Below are 16,972 nucleotides of genomic sequence, written 5' to 3'. Positions count from 1 at the left end.
GTCTGTGTAGCAAAAGCAAAAGAGCAGACAGGAGAGAAGAGGAAATAATTCCTGCCCTACTGCCCAAGGGTCCCTTCATTTAAGGTCTGATGGCATCAAAACTGATTCCCCCTCCCTCTTTCCCCTCTCAGGAGCCCTGCAGACAGCTCTGCCCTCTCCTTGGAACATGGTGCAGGAAGACTCTGGGGCTTTGCAGGGACAGGCAGGAATGGCAGGAATGGGCAGCTGGCCCAGCTGGGGGATGTGGCCCAGGTGGGCACAGTTTTGCCAAGGCCCAGGTGGGCACAATTTTGCCATGGCCCAGGTGGGCACAGTTTTGCCAAGGTCCAGGAGCCAAATTTAAGCAGCTCCAGGGAAGGGGGGGGTTTGCTCTGGGGTTTCTCTGCTCTTCTGCTGAGTCAGAGCCACAGGAGGTTTAGCAGAGAATCTTTCCTGACCAGGTTTCTGAAGCTGCTTGGACGATGGGAAGAAAAGATAAACCCTCTGAAACAGCAGCCACTTTTTTCTGAGTTGAGATTGGGATTTCAGGCATTTTAAGGGTGCACAGAAATGGGTTTCAGGCTGTCCTGGAGCCACACACTGCCAGAGCTTGCTGTCTGCTGGAGGTTCTCCCCATGATTGTCCCCATGTACCCAGCAGCTCAGGCTGGTGGCTGCACCACTTTGGAGCTTTCTCTTCTGCCTGTGGAGAGCCTGATGCCAGGTAAGGCTGAAAGGTGCATAAATGAAATTTAGAGCTTTGGCTGAGCAGACTGATGGAGAGGGAGAGGTGCCATGAAGCTTCCATGCAGTGAGCTTGGCTGGGGTTTGCAATGCAGAAATGGGGGGGAGCATCCATTGCAGGGTTCATCAGTTGTGTGGGTTCATTCCCCCCTTGCTCATTCCTGAATCACTTCAAATGCACGTGGTTGCCTTAGGATTGATTGTTATCAGCAGCAATAAATCACAACCACAGCAGCCAGGGGTGAGTTTTGGATGCCAGTCAAAATGCAGCTCCTCAGAGCATTTATCTCTGCAAAGGCAGGGAACCTGGACACTGAACAATTGGATCAGCCTGTGTGAAGCTGCATTTGATTAAGAGAGTAACTGCAGCACAAAGTTATTGCTGGGTGTTGCTGTGCATTGCTAATGAGCAGCCTGCCTTTAGAAACAGAGGCTGGAGATGGGAGCATCAAACACCAAAACCCCTCTGTGCATCCCTGTCCAAGGGAGATCCCCCCTGTCCCTCCTGCTCAGGCACAGAGGGGACACAGGAGTGGCCTTTGCTGAGCTGGAATTGTGCCACAGGTGTCCTGCCCTGCTTCAAGGCTTCAGGATGGGAACACCTGAGCCTGAGTCTGGCTGTGTGTCCCAGGCAGCCCCTGCAGTGCCACAGTGCAAATCCCAACTGCAGAGAATTTAAACCTCATAGAAGCACTTTTTGGGGTTTTTTTTGCTTTTTTGTCTCTATATTTTCCCTGTTTGTCCTGATCCAGCTCGTCCCAGTTTCCACTGGAAACCCAGGAATTCCCAGTTTGCCACTCTGTGCTCCCAGCAAGGGATGGGCTTGGCCACAGCTGCCGCTCCAAGGCAGCACCACTGAGCTGAACCCACATCTCCAGGAGCAGAGCTGCCTTTCTGCACGAGGTCTTCACTGATTTCTGCTATCTGGCCTCATTAGGGTGGGAATTCAGCATCCAAAACACTCCAGCTCTAAGATGTTCATGCAAGCACCCAGTCCTGCTAGACCAACCCCTCCTGGGTGTTTTGGGGAGGGTCCCTGCAGGTCTGGGGTGACCAGCAGGGCTGGTGTGAGTGTGAGGAGCATCTGGGCTGGGTTTAACCTGGGGTCAGTGCACACCAGGGGCTTTCCCAGGGGAGATGATGGGCTTCACTCACAGCTTTGTTCCACACAATTTATTAATGTGCACACACTGATTTTAGTTTTTTTCCTTGAATCTCAAACCCAGGCTCTGCAAGGTTCAGATGAGCAGAACCAGGTTAACAAACAAATGTTGGGTGACCCTGGTGGGCCCCACTGCCCATCTCATCTCTGTTTTCCTCTTGGGAGCTGCAGTTTCTCTCTGCTCTGCTGAGCAGGCCTGTGGATTTTCCTTTCTGAGGAGGAAAGCCTGAGGTTCTCCAGGAGCCTGGCCCTGGTGCTCTCCCTCCCTGCTCCCAGGGCAGCCCTTCCGTGGGCATGGAGGAGCCTGAGCTAAATATAAGCTGTGGAGGGGAAAATAAGGGGGAGTTGGAGGAGGTTGAGCGAGAGGATCTGTTTATTTTCCCTCTGATCTCTGAGCCCTGTTATGTTTTATTGCTTTACAAACAGGAGGTCTGGAACGCTTCCTTCCCTCCTGTGCCAGTGCAAGGTCAGCTGGGTGCACAATTCCTGCACTTGAAGGAAAAAACACCAACTATTTACAGTAATGCTGTACGAGTGGCATGAAACTGGAACTCTGTTCACTCTCTCCAGGCCAGGTTTTACTGTAAATGCCCAAATAAGCTATTTATATAAACAATTTCTGTGTATTTGCTCAGTGCCTGGATGCACTCCCACCCTGCTGCTGAGAATTCAGATCTGATGAGCGACCTGCGTCAGAGGAGCAGCTTTGACTGCAGAAAACCCCTCTGGAAGGTGATGCAGGCAGGTGCTTTATGTGCAGTGGATCTCAGGGAAGGTGAGGCAGCTCCAGCACGTTTGTTCCTTCGCTCTGCAGGAGGATGTGGTGCCCCCAGCCTGGCAGTGCTTCAAAAGAAACCCATTTTGGGGTGCATGGTGTTTGAGCTGTGTCAGAGAGCAAAGGGGAAGGACCAAGGAATGTAACTGAGATTCCTCACGCTGTAGAAAAGGCTGGAATGAGGTAAAGCTTTAAGGAAGCAGACTAACTCAAAAAAATGTGTTCAGGTTTATTCAGCTCTCCCCATTCATCAGAACATGCCCAAGCCCTCAGTGAGGTTTCGGCTCAGATCCGAGATGTGGGACTGAGTCATGAGCAAATGTAACTTGTGAGTAATTGCTGGAACCAAATGTCAGCTTGGAAAATGGGCTTGGTGTCTTCTCTGAAGGTTCTGGTTTATGGGAAAAGGCAGTGGTTCTCCTTTTGTGCCCTGGCTTTCAGTTCCCTGTGTGGGTAAAGCACAGCCAGAGTCGCTGTTTCTGTGTGTGGGAGTTTGGCACCCAGGACTCTGCTCCTGCTGTTTCTGCCCTGGTCCTCAGCTCCTGCACTGCCTTCAGGCCTTGGGCAAGTGGGACAAATGGGACAAATGTCATCCAGCACAGGCATGTGTTGCTTTTAAAGAAATGCTGCATTATCAGCCTCACACAGAAAAATTCCTGCCTGAACCTGGGGCACTGCATCCTGCTGCTCTCCATCCCCACCTGGGTCCCTGTTAGCCCAGGATTGCCCATGGCCTGAGCTGCACAAACAGCCCAGTGCATCCCAAGGTTTCCATGGCAAACCCACTTCCACCACTATGATCCCCAACCTGCCTTTCCTGGATATTGCAATTTCTTCTCCAGATCTGGCTGAGACACAGGGTGACAGGCTACAGCTCGAGTGGAATCAAAATTGCATTTTAATTGTAAACATTTGTCCAGAAATTAATGTTTCTGAACTAATGTTTCTCTCTGACCAGTGTGTTCAGAAACAAATGACTCTCACTAATTGATTTTCCCCTCTATAACTGGAATTGTACATGTACAAATTCAACCATGCATAATTGAAAATCCCCCTCTTTCAGCAGGTATCCACATAATCACTCAACTGATGTGTTTGCTTGTCCTCTGGCAGATATCACCTAGGGCTCACATGGCTGGCTGGAGGGGGATAATTTCTCCAATTTTTGTTCCTTGTGCTGGATTAAACATTGAAAATCACTATAAACAGGCTTCCATGTCTAGTAAGTTTCCTCATAATCCCAAACATGTATGATGAGGGAATGTTACTGATTCCTTCCTGCTTTGGAAAGGTGTATTTTATACATTCACACCTCTGAGACCATGTCCCAATGTATAAAATGGTTTTGAGCACTTGCAGGAGCCTTTGAGCTGCTGATGGACCCTGCAGTGCAGGCAGGAGGGATTTGGCTCTGCTGTGCCCATCCAGGTGCCCCAAAGCCCAGGAGCCTCCCAGGGAGCTGACAGCCCGAGGGAATGGGAGCAGGGCAGGGAAATGGGTGTAAAATCAGCTGTGAAACCCAAGGCTGTGATTCACTGCCTCGTGTCGCAGGCAGGTGAGGTCCTGCCCTGCTGCCAACCAGCTCCTGGGGGTGATGCAGATTTCAGGCACTCCAGGAGGGTGAGGAGCAAGTCCTGCTGTGTCAATGGGGTGTTTTAGGGGAGCTGTGGGGTCAGTGGGGTGGCATTAATCAATTGTGCCTGCTCCAGTAACACCCACATTGGGTCCCAGCACAGCTTTACAGGAGTTTCCCTGGGGTGCTTTGACCTCTGGTACCATCAGCCCTAACAGGCAAAACTAATCAAGGTCTGCTCAAAAGTAATTTGGCATCACAGCGTCTGTTGAGGAGCAGATAATCAGGTTTTATTTATTTATTTGTTTGTTAATAAAGCTGTATAACAAAGGATTTCATCATTCCAGTGATATTGAATGTAATGTGCTTGCAATAATTAATGCCACCGCTAATGGAGGATTGGAATTTTGCCTTAATTATATCATTAAGACACATTTCATGCATTTAATTGTTTTTGTAAAATGACAGCCAACCTCTCCTGCCTCATATTTCCCATTTCCAGATTCAATTACTTCCCATGCAAGGGCAGCCTGCTAGTAATGGCCTCTCACAGTTTTTGCTTTCCAGGGGAAATCAAGTGGGTTTTTGGTTAGATATGCCAATACTTTTCAGGTTAGCAAAGCTTTTGCGTGTTGTTTGTCAATGTTAGTGATGAACAGATGCACTGAACTCTCCCTCCCTCCTTGCTGGCCTGGATTTAATGAAAAATAGGGGTGGGGGGAAGGGGGAAATGTGTCAAGACAGAACAAGAAGGTTAAAAATCAGTCACAGGCTTTATCACGTGCCCTGCTGCACCTGTGGGAGGTGAAGTTTGGGTAAAACACTCCATGTCTGATCCAAAATCAGGAGCCTTGGAATCAGCAACTGCAGCCTCACAGGGGAGGATGCTGTGATCGTTCTCATGGGACACCTCCAGCCAGGAGGCTCAGGGCTCTCTGCAAAGCTTCCTGCTGGTTCTTTGGAGCTAAATTTGTGTCTGTAAGGCAGAATCAGCAAGCCCAGGCTCCTGGGGAGGCATCTCAGAGGTGTGTGAATCAGTGAGGTCCATTGTGCTCCAAACCAGCAGCCAGAGCCCTCGGCATGGGGATGCACACGGGTTTGTTTGGGATGAGTAAATGCAGTTTTCACTGGACAGGAATTTACAGTCCTGTCTGCAGCTCCCAGCTGCTCAGGGGGGTGGGAGTGGTGTGTTCCTCCAGTCTGTGCCTTCTCTGGCTGCAGCTCTTTCCCAAATCTGTAATCACTGCTGCACAACTACCTAAAGGCAAAATTCAGGGTGAGGATGGTAGGAAATGGGAATCTCTGCTGCAATATAGAAAATATTAAGTTGCCTTGAAGGTAACCACTGCTGGATTTTGGACCACCTGAGATAAGCCAAAACCTCCCCAAATGCCATCCAGGTGGCAAAGCCAACAGCCCACAGCTGGAATGTAACAAAAAGCAGGTAAAGCAATAGGGGAATGGAGTGGATTGTGCAGACAACAGAGTGGGAACTCCCATGCCAGGAGCAGACTCAGCTACTGGTGAATGCTCTGAAAACCTTTCCAAGCAGTTCCTGCAGCACTGGCTGTGGGAAGCATTTGGGAGCAGCTTTTGTTCCCAGACTGTGACCATGCTGCCCACTCCAGGAGTCCTCAGCCTCAATGAGCTCAGTTTGTTGTTTGGAGCCCAGGGGGAATGAAGTCACCTGTGCTTCCCTTCTCTTCTTCCTTCCCATGGTGTATGAAAGAGCTGATGCCTGGCCAGGGCACAAATCCCATCCAGCCCTTGCTGGGATCTGCAGGAGAGGTGCAGGAACCCTTGGGCTGTGCAGACAGAGAGGGATCCCCCACAATAAATGTCCTGCTGGAAACCTGGAGCAAGAGGCTTCACCTTGTCTCAAAAGTGATGAGGAACATTCAGGCACCATGTCCTGGATGCATGAAGCACACTGGGGAAAATAACTGAGACACCAGATACAAAAAATCTAAATAAGATGTGTGAGAAGCACTGATTTCCACTGTACAAAGCAGTGCAATACCATCCCACATCTTTCTACAAGGAAACTGAATTACCAGGCCAATTTTGCTCCTAGATTCTGTGTCTGGAGTGTTTCATCAATAAATACCTTCCCTCTCCAGCCCTCTCCTTACTGTGATTGTTAGTAACAAATTTATGTTGTGTTTCATTTCAGGTTGTCCAACAAATTTGGGAACAAAACTGAGCACCATTAATTGTCATTCTTGGAATAAACCAACAACATAATTTATCAATGTGGCAATAACAGTAATGTTTGTATTTTCCAGTCTTGAAACACTTGGATTGGAGATGACAGCATTATAATTGAAAATAATGGTAATTATCTGTCTGCAAACCTGTTTTGTTGCTATGCTCAATATCTTCTTTGAAACCAGTCATGAACAGAAGTCACCAAAAGCAGCAATAAAGTAAAAAGTCATTTTCCTGGAGATCGGTGCACTGCATCTGTTGTGTGGGAAATAACTCTCCTCTTTCTTTTGTTTGGGATTCCAAAATGGTCTGTGGATGGAGAATTTCAAATCAATACCATCAGGAACAATCAACTGCTTCTATTTAGCTGAATTTGAAATGTTATATGATAATATGAGTGTTTTTAATATATGGATATATATGTATGCACACCTTGAGATCATTCATATGGAAACAAGACACCTGCTGTATCAAGACTAGAAGGGAACATGAACACAATTCTTCATGCTCTCCTAGTGAAAATTGCCAAATGTATGTTGTCAAATGTGGGCAGCATATTGAGCTGGGTGTGAGCTGAGCACTGCCTGAGCCCAAGGAACAGCATTTCCCCCTGGACCAGGGGCTCAGGCAGGGCTCACCCAGCCCCAGCAAATTTTGGTTGGAGCAGGTTAAACTTGAATACTGAAATACATTCAGAGTCCTTCCCTGGGAAATGCTGTACCAGGGCAGGGATGCTTTAGGTTGTGTTTTGTGCACATTCCCTTTTTTATTGCTGGTTTCAGGTAACGTTCCCCATTTTTCATTGCCAGGTAGGACACCAACCCCAGCTCAGCTGGATGGGGGAACCAGGGGCAGCATCTCTGCTGCAAGCAAGAACCAAGTGAGGATCCTGGACCCTTCCCGCCTGGATTTGGGGTAGGAGGAGGCAGACAATGCTCTGAGGGTGGCAGCTGCACTCAGGGAGGGACTCTGGGTGCCAGGGTGGGCCCAGCACCAGCTCCCCTCAGCCATTCCCCACCTTCCCCTTGGATCCTCATTTCACTGCAAGCTATTGAATCATTCCCTTATGAACCAGTTTCTGTTGTCCTTATTAACCAAGGATTAATTAATTATTAATTAAGCAACCCAGGCTACTTATTAATTCAACTTGTTAATTAAGTATAGTATACTAATGAGGCAGCTTGTTAATTGAGTTGTCAGGGGGGAGTGAGGATGGAGGGGAGGATTTTTTCCTGCTCAGTTCCTGTAGCAGAGCCAGAACTGTGGCTCCATGTGGGGACATTGGTCCTGGGAGCTTCCTGAGTGGGGCCAGGCAGTCACAGCCTGGGAAAGCTTTATTTACATTTATTTCTTTTTATTATCAGCCCAAAACAACCTTTCCAGAAGAGACTCCAGGACTTGCAGCCCAATATTTCAGTGCAGGGATAAGCATGGGGACAGGACCAGGGTACCCAGGGGACAGAGGCCTGGGGATGGCCTGGAGCTGTGGGGGATAATGGATGGCAGTGGCCTCCTGCTTTCCTCAGCCTTGATGAGATGCATACATGGGAATTTTGCTCCTTGAAATGCCTTTAGCCTAAGACAAGAAAGCTCTGCAAATTACAGACAAGAGAAAGAGATGAGAAGCTCTCTGCTTTGCCAGAGCCTTTGCAGGGAGTGAGAGCCACGTTGGGTCTGCCCCAGCTCTGCTCTTTTGTTGCAGGATCAGGTCAGGATCTCTGAGGATGGAGCTGCTGTGAGCACAAACTCCCCCAGCACTGGGGCTTTGTGGGCCAGCCCCACAGAGTATCTTGCTGTGTGTTAGTGGTCAGGCCTGGGATGGCAATTTCAGGATGTTTTCTCTGGAAAGTTTGCTGATGGGCCATTTCTTGTTGCCAGCAAGGCTCCAGCATCCATGGTTTGTTCCACTGCAAATGCCATTCCCCAGGCGAGCTGAAAATAAAACCATTTCTAATCACTTCTGAAAGTTTCTGAAAAGAACTGGGGGAGGGGGAGAGCTAATGAGGAAAACACACAGCTTTAGAAACAGGAGAGCATTCCCTGAAGTCAACAGAATAAAAAAAAATTCTTTTTGAATATTCATTTCTACTGAGATTTTCTATCGCTATAATTAATTTGTCACAAATACCCTGACAAAGCATTTCTGGTGGAGTGATGAAGGCTACAGGCAGAGGTTTACTCAGTCTCTTTTGAAGGAAAATAACTAGCTATCAAATAACTTTAAACTCCTAAAGCTTTTCTGGCTTGATCCTGCTTTCATTAAAGAATGCTGCCTGGCTTTGAAGACATTTAAAGCTTTTGAAAAATTGTTATATGGATTTATTTTTGGGTTATTTGGTCCCCTTCTGGTGTATTGGTGTATTATTCACTTTGAGAGGTGTTGGCTATTTGTTTTCCCTTCACAGAGAGGGACACAACAAAGCCTTTAAAGCACCCATGGAGACATTCAGGCTCAGTCCTGGTTTCCCCTTTCTTCCTGCACTAACTCAGGATCCTCTGCACCTTTATCCAAAATAAAAGATTTCTGACAGCAGCCCAATAGCAAATCAATGCTGAATGTCTTGGATGACTGACATGTACAGGCTCTGCCTCCCTAGATTGCATCAGGATCCCTGCTGGACCAAGGTCAGTGTGGGGAATTCAAGTTTTCAAGGTTTCCTCCTTTGTCTTTCTACCCCCAAATTCCTGCACAATGACAGGACATCCTTGCAGGCCCCAGCAACTGACTCAAAGCAGCAAAAAATATTTGTGTGAAGGGAGGAGGATGAGGGCTGATTCTGTAATCATTGCTCACCCCAAGGAGCACCTGTTCAATCAGATTGCTCATGTGAGGAACCTTCCCTGACGTGAGTAATCGTGGCAGATTCTGGCCCTGAGTTATTACATGAAACCATCTCAGGCTCAGGAGAAAGCTGCATGACTCAGACCTAGCTTTAAAAAATAAAAGTTTTAAATCCCAAGTTAGGATGTGCCATTTGGCTCCTGCTGAAGTTGGTCTAAAAAGGCAGCACTGAATAATAAAAAAGATCAAGCTTTTGATGTTAAATTGCATGTTCAAGCATAAAATCCAGCCTTGATGATGAAGCTTAGCCTGGCTTATATCACTCGGGCAAAGACACTAAACAAGAGCCTTACACTTTTTCTCACTTAAAGGAAATGTCTGTGCATTAAAAAAAAAAAAAAACAAGAAAAAAAAAGTTTTGACAGATAAGTAATTAGGAAACATCTGGCCAAACTGAAGGCAACAGAAGTGATTCCAATCAGAGGTGGTTCAGTGAAAGCTTTTCATCTCGACTCCAACAGAAACAGCAAATTTAGCACTTAAAAAATATATATATAAAATTCCAGCTTCTGATGAAGTGTTAAAAAGTGAGAGAGAGAGAAGTGCAGAGACATCCACCCAGCCAGGGCTGCGAGGAGGAGGAGGAGGAGGGAGAGACTGGGGCAAGATGAGGTGTGTGCCAAGGGGCAGGTCTGGTGCTGGGACAGTGGCAGGGTGCTCTGGATGGAATTCCCAGGTGTTTGGGATGGATTTGGGTGGAATTCCAGGTGTTTGGGTTGGATTTGGATGGAATTCCAGGTGTTTGGGATGGATTTGGATGGAATTCCCAGGTGGCTGCAGGGCTGCTGAGGTGTCCCAGGATGCTGCAGGACAGGTGAGTTTGGGGTGATCCCCAGCACACCCAGGACAGGAGAGGTTTGTGCCACGGGGTCTCTGTGGTGGCTGAGGGGTCACTGCTGTCCCTTGTCCCATCCCTCCCTCTCCAAAGCTCCATGGGAACTGTGCACAGAGTGGTGAAATCTCCTCACCGGAGATTTGGGATGCTCCCCTTCTGTTTCCACTCTGCAGGGTGTTTTGAGGTGCTTTTCCCACATTTAGTGAATGCTGGTGGATCGGAGGCTCCATTAAAATAAACCCCAGGATTCTGTGGGTGCCTCCTCACCTAGCTGGAAGGACTTTAGTGAGCTCCCTCAGAGGTGATGTGCTCTCATGGTGCTCTGGCTGCCAAGTGCCTGCTGGAAATAGTCCTCCAGGCTGCTTTCAATTCCAAACCAACTTCATTCTGAGTTTTGGGGAAAGGTTTTAGATATTTCCTTTTCACCAAGATGGCAGATTTAAACATCCTGTCCAACCTCTGTGGTGCTCACCCGTGGTATCCAGGACAGACACCTCCCCTCTTTGCAGCACTCAGAATCAAACCCTGCTGCTGCTTTCAACTGCCCATTTTTATAACTTTAACACACCAGACCAAAACCCCAGAGCAGAGCTCAGTGCTCAGGACCCAGCTGCAGCCCTGAGCTCTGCCAGGCAGGGCAGAGGGGCAGCAGGGCCAGCAGTGGGACAGCTCTGACAATGTCCCTTTGCTGTCCTGCCCAGAGGGGAAGGAGAGGATCCTTGCTCCAGCACAGCAGCCATTTCAAGATGCTGCTTGCACAGCTGGAAATGATGGCAATAGCATCAGCTGCCAAGGGGAGCTGGGAGATTTGGCAGGATTCAGAGGGAGGGAGGCAGCAGTTAAATCATTTGTGAGCAGGAAAAGCTCCACAGGCAGAGCGAGGGGCCCGGGCTCAGCGTGGCTCTGCTCTGCCCAGCCCCAGGCAGGGATGGAGGATGGAGCAGGGCCAGCCCAGCAGGGCACCCACAGCTCCTGCTCTCTGTTCCACCAGCCTGTCCCCATCACAGGCAGCTGGAACACCTTCCAACTGGGATGGAATTATTGTTGAGTAAGGGAATATGTGCTCTGTAACCTCAGCGCCAAAAACCTCTGTAAAGCACGAACAGGAAGTGCACAATATATTCCTTTCCAAATTAATTGCTATTATTCTGATTAAAACACATTATCATATAAATATTTGATTAAGAATGTGATTAAATCTTTCTTGCTCATGAACTGTGACAACTTTAAAGTCTAACCTTTTATAGCTTGGCATCACATCATTATTTTTCTCATTAGCTACATTTAATAATTCGATCTCATAATATGCTTTGCCATTTGGAACCTTCCTTTGTGTGCCAAGTTCAAATCAATGCTGTTAGTTATTTGTGCCACTGCAGATAATTAAACAAAAATTAACAGCAATTTCACCCTGCAGTCTGGCTGTGGGTAGAGGAGTGTTTGAGAAGGGCAGCAGATCACAGAGCACAAATCAAAGGGGCTCTTCTGCCATTGAGGTGGTGCAAAGCTGGCCAGGAGCAGTGTGGGAAAGTGGAGGTGTCTCCTGGGGGCTCCAGTAATTCAGAAAGACCCTTTCCACCAGGAAAAGCCTCTGGGCATCCCAAACAGAGTGAGCAAACTTGCTGTGGGCTCTAATGAATGATGTGACCAGGTAAAGTGGGGAGCAGCTGTGTTTGGGTGTGTGGGGAGGAGAGCAGAGGAGCTCTGCCTGAGGCTGTCAGGGGTCACTCTGAGCAGAGCAGTGTCCCCCTCTCCAGGACACACCTGCTGGGATTCAGGTGCTGCCCTGGCTCCTTCCCTGGCTCCGGGCTGTTCCTGTGGGGAGCTCAGTGTGCTGCAGCCTCCCCTGTCCCTCAGCAGGATCAGGCCCTGCAGGCTGTCTGGATGCCTCTGTCTCTCACCGCAAACAGCCAGAGCCCACTTTCCTAATTTAAACCTCACACAAAAGCTTGCCTTACATGGTCACCCAGGCTATTTTTAGGCCCGCCAATTAATCCAGCTCCGTTTGAGCTGGATTAGAGATCACATACCCCCTTAATTATAGGTGTATAAACTCCAGACTGGCAGCTGTTTTGACATTCTCAGCTGGGAAATTTGCCCTAAGCAGCCGTGCCCTCCCTGGTGTGGCAGGATTGAGCCCAGGGCTGTGCTGGATGCCCATCTGCTGCCGTGGCACCGCGCCTGCTTTGGACGCCTGCCCTGGGACACAGGTGCCAGGCAGAGGGAGCTGCCATGGGCTGCCTCCCTCTTTCTTCTTTTTCTGTTTTTTTTTCTTTATCTTTTTTATTTATTTTTCCCCCCTCTCTGCAGGAAATTCTCCCGGCTCCCCAGGGTTTTTCTTCCCGCTGAGGACATCTGCCAGGAATGAGGAGGAGCCCGTGCCAATGTCCTCCAAAGTGGGGTCTGCATGGGGGGCTGCTGGATGTGCGTGCCCCACACCATGGGCACTGGGGGCAGCTCCTGGCACTGCCAGAATGGAGCCTCTGTGCAGGGATGCTGGCCTGGCATGGCTTGAGCTCCCACAGCCAGCAGTGCCAGCCATGAGAGGCTGCCCCTGGCACTGCTGTGTGCCCTTGGCATTGCTGCGTGTCCCTGGCATTGCTCTGTGCCTGTGGCTCTGCTCTGTGCCCACAGCATTGCTCTGTGCCATTGGCATTGCTCTGTGCCCATGGCACTGCTCTGTGCCCGTGGCTGAGTGGTGGCTTTCTGGCAGGAACCCACTGACACCTAAAGCAAAGAGGAAACTTCAGAGAAAGTTCTGTGGGAACCCTCCCTGGGATGAGGCTGTGTCCAGGGGCTGTCACTGGGCAGTGTCACCCTGTGGCACCTCCAAAGGTCCCCTGTGTGGGGCAGGGCAGGACTGGAGGCTCAGACCCTGCTGTCACGTCCTGATCCCAGTGCAGCTGCCGTGGCTGTGGCCAGGGGAAGGTCCAGGCTGAGCCACACCTGAGCAGTGACACAGTGCCCCAGCAGTGCTGTGACAGTGCCACCCCTGTGCCAGGGTCCCCCTGAGTCCTGCTCCAGCTCTGCATGCCCAGTGGGCATCTTAGCTCTTTTCTTTCCTGGGAGCTGGAGGCTGGACAAGAGCTGGCACAAAGGCTGTTTGGTCCCAACAAAAACTTTTTTGTTTCAGTGTGATATCAGATGTTTTGAGCTGAGTGAACAAAGCACCCTCTTGCTGGAGCTCCCCCTCCTCGTTGGCAGTGTCAGCAGCATCAGCACAGGACAATCCTCTGTCCCTTTCCTGGGAATCTCACTGCACCTCTTGGATCACACTGAATTTTGTGTTTCTGTTGAAGTCTGGCACAGTGCATCTTGTGGGACAGCTCAACGACCAGGCACAGGAGTTTTCCATTGAAGCTGCAGCCATCCACATTTACTCCTGTTTTCCAGTGCCCACTGGGGAAAAAGCCATGTTAGAGCTGCCAGTGCTGCCCATGGACAGGGAGCGCTCAGTGCTGTGTGGGGTGCCTGGTGTTGCCTTCAAGCAAAGCTCTTCCCTGGCACAAGGGTTCAGTGAGCAGGGCTCAGTGAGGAGCCCCCCTGCTGCAGGGCTTCTTGAGGGGTGATTTGTGAACCACAGGCCAGGGTGAGTGGGGAGGGTGGGATGAGCTCATTTCCCAAGTCAGCTCTGCAGCTGCCCAGGACGGAGCAGCTCTCCCAGCTGGCAGAGACATCCCAGGGAGCCAGAGGAGCCCTGGGACACTCTGGGGCCCAGGCAGGAGCTACAGGGACAGGCACACACTGCAGCCAGCTCCTGCTCCTCAGCAGAGAGCTGCAAAGGAAACAGGAGCATTTCCTGAGCTGGTCTGACCATCAATGCCCTGGCAGAGCATCAGTCCCACCTGTGTCTTTACAGAGCTCTTCAGAAAGAAACGTGTCTGGCAGGGGTCAGGAAGGGGAAAGGGGGGGTACTTGCTTTTGTGGGCTTTGGGAACTCATAAACGCTTTGGTGGAGTTCTTGGGGGGAGGCTTTTAGGCTGTTCTGATCCAACCCCTGGCTCTGAGATGCAGAGCCTGCTTCTCGAGGCTTTTGTTGCCAGGAGCAGTCGAGCAAGATTGCAGAAAGGCTGGAGCAGGAGGGTTGGAGCAGGAGGGTTGGAGCAGGGAGGTTGGAGCAGAAAGGCTGGAGCAGGAGGGTTGGAGCAGGAAGAAGGTTTCTGTCTGACAGAGGTTTCCCAGAGTGACTCACAGGGCAGCAATTCTGCCCATCCTCATCCCCCTTCCAGGACATACCTGTGGTGGATTCCTGAGGCACCAAAACCATCCCCCAGAGAGAGCACTGTGAGATATCACTGTGAATCACCCCAGGGTGTGAGGGGTTGTCTGAGTGTCTCTATCCCCACCTGTAGAACAGCTCTGCCAGCTGAGAATTGAGCAATGGGGCATCAAACCAGAGGCTCAAACCCTCCTGCCCCTGTGCCATCCATCCTTTAGCACAGCCCATGGCTGCTCTGTGCTAATAATGAGGAAACCAAGAGGAGGAAGTGGATTTACAAATCTCTGTACAAAGACCTAAAACTTCATCTCACCACAGTGACCAGCACCAGCCAGCCCTGATCAGATTCAGCCCCTGGAGGACTTGGATGCTGCTCACAGCACTCAGAGCCATCCAAATTCCTCTTGTCCACTGCCAACACAGTGGAAAAACCCCCTGTGAGGTGAGAGAGGCCCTGCCAGCCCACTCTGATACCTTCAAGCTCTCTCAATAGCCAGCAGGAGCCACAATTAATGTCTGCTGCAATTTCTTCATTATCATAATGACAGTGCTCAGCAAAATCTCTGGGAGGCACGGAGGGTGACGCCCAGATGCTGGAACCATCCGATGCCACATGGAAAATCATGGCCTGGTATAAAAACCCAGCTTTTATATGGCACAGCTGCCTCTACATAATGCCCTGGTAATTTATCAGTGGATGGCATCTGGCTCTTTCCTGTCATTCTTCCACTTCCAGACAACCATAATCTCAAGTGTCTTAATAATAACACAGACCTGCCAGACAGGGGAGGAGGGAGGATGGAAGGGGGGTAGGGAGCAAAATTGCTCCTTTTGTGCTGTTCTACCCAAATTAGAGGGGGAAACCAGAAAAAGGGAAGCCTGGTGAGGGACTGGGGGGGGCTGGGGTGGCATTGCAGGTCCTGCAGGAATCTGCATGAGGGCACCTTGCAGAAGCCATTGATTTTGTACCCAGGTCTGGAAGGACTTCCAGGCATCTGCTCTTGCTGGGGCAAATTTCCCTGGGTTGGTTTAAAGAAAACCATTTGGCTGAGGGTGAAATTGAGCGTGTGCAGGGCGACACCATGGCAGAGCTCAGCCTGCAGCCTGGGGCTGCACAGGGTGGAGGGACAATTCTGGGTCCTGCATTGGCTCCACAGCAAAAAGTGTTAAAAAGGGTTGGAGATGGGACCTTTGCCTTGGAGCTCCTCAGCCATGCTGCTGGATCCTGCAAAGCTGTGCCAGCGCCAAGCTGCCCTGGTGTCCCTGTCACTGAGAGCCCTCCTGGCACTCCCTTCCCACTCCCTGGAGCTCACAGAGTGCCTGGGCTGTGACACCTGCAGCAATTCTGGGGTGCCCGAGGGTGGGCAGCCCAGTCCTGGTGTGCTGGGGGTGCGAGGAGCCAAACCTTTACAGCCACAAGTCCGGGAACATGAAATACCTGCATGTCCAACCCATCATCACCCCATGTGTGCTAACTCCTGGTGCACTCACATGGGAATTGGGGGAAATTCCCAGGGTAGGATTGAGCCCTGTGAGTGAATGAGTGACTCTGCAGGGCCAAAGTTACACCTGGGTTACACGTGTGTAACTCACAGTGTAACTCACAATGTAACTCACTGACACCACGGGGCTGGGTCCAGTCTGGGGGATGGAGCAGTGCAGATGGTGACACGGTGGTGACATGGTGGTGGCCCAGCCCCTACCTACCCCCAGCGCACTCTACGGCCCTGCAGGGGATGTGGGATGAGGGATGCAGGCAGGTGGGATATGGGATGGAGGATGTGGGATGCAGGATATGGGATGCAAGATGTAGGATTTGGGATGTGGAATGCAGGATGGAGGATGTAGGATATGGGATGGGGAATGCGGGATGGGGGGTGTAGGATGCGGGATGTGGGATACGAGATATGGGATCCGGGATGTAGGATGCGGCCGCGGGCCGTGGCAGGCTGCCTGCTGCCACCACGAGATGGCGAGCGAAGGAGCCTCTTGGCAGGGCTGTCCCGGGAAAGGGGCTCGCCTCCCGGGATGGCTCAGCCGCGTTTCCCGTAGCCGGGGATGAGAGCAGGGTGGGGAGCACGTACGGGCACATCCACAGCCAGGCTGTGGGAACAAGGATGCTCGGAGTTTCCCAAGCAGGATTCGGGAGAGCGTGGCAGCACATCCTGCCCTGTCCATAGCCCTGCCTATCCCCATCCTCTGAATGTCCAGGGAAGGGTGGCTCCAGGGAAGGGTGGCTGCCTGCTCCCCTCTCCATCCCCTCTGCTGCCAGCATAACCCGCTGCAGCTGGGGCAGAGGGGCAGAGCCGGGCAGGAGGGGTGAACGAGAGGCACCTGGAGGGTGGGCAGGCCCTGAGATGAGGGGCAGGGCAGGAGCCCTGGCTGGTATTTGCATGGAGAGCAGGAGGAAGGGATTTTCCTGGCTCTGATGGAGAGGGTTGCTGTGTGGAGGTGAGTGTTGGGGATGGGGAGGCTCTGAGTGAGCCCCGTTTCAGGGAGGTGGGGATGATGGGCAGGATGATGGAGAGCAGCAGGGCTGAACCCTTGCTCATCTGATTATTTTCTGTGACTCCTTCCTGCCCTGCTCCTGTGCACGCACACAGGTCCCAGCCTTTGGGCTCTGGGGTTTTGTTCCT

General features: G+C 50.9%; 1 long non-coding RNA gene across 4 annotated transcripts; it reads left to right on the top strand.

Annotated features, from left to right (window-relative positions):
• The first annotated feature begins 391 nt into the window (after positions 1 to 391).
• On the top strand, positions 392 to 13,946 carry LOC135456265 (uncharacterized). 4 transcript variants are annotated; one of them, XR_010442488.1, is made up of 5 exons: positions 392 to 702; positions 2,520 to 2,616; positions 2,699 to 2,842; positions 6,518 to 6,566; positions 7,250 to 7,565. It is a non-coding gene; the product is annotated as an uncharacterized LOC135456265 (long non-coding RNA). The 4 variants fall into 4 exon arrangements; XR_010442487.1 differs by lacking the exons at positions 2,520 to 2,616; positions 2,699 to 2,842 and adding an exon at positions 12,428 to 13,946 and having other exon boundaries at positions 7,250 to 7,355; XR_010442486.1 differs by lacking the exons at positions 2,520 to 2,616; positions 2,699 to 2,842 and adding an exon at positions 7,805 to 7,896 and having other exon boundaries at positions 7,250 to 7,355.
• The last annotated feature ends 3,026 nt before the right edge of the window (positions 13,947 to 16,972 follow it).

Source organism: Zonotrichia leucophrys, chromosome 20 (genome assembly GCF_028769735.1).
Source record: "Zonotrichia leucophrys gambelii isolate GWCS_2022_RI chromosome 20, RI_Zleu_2.0, whole genome shotgun sequence".
Taxonomy (NCBI): Eukaryota; Metazoa; Chordata; class Aves; order Passeriformes; family Passerellidae; genus Zonotrichia; species Zonotrichia leucophrys.
Note: the sequence above shows the minus strand (reverse complement) of the source record. Positions and strands in the feature narration are given on the sequence as shown.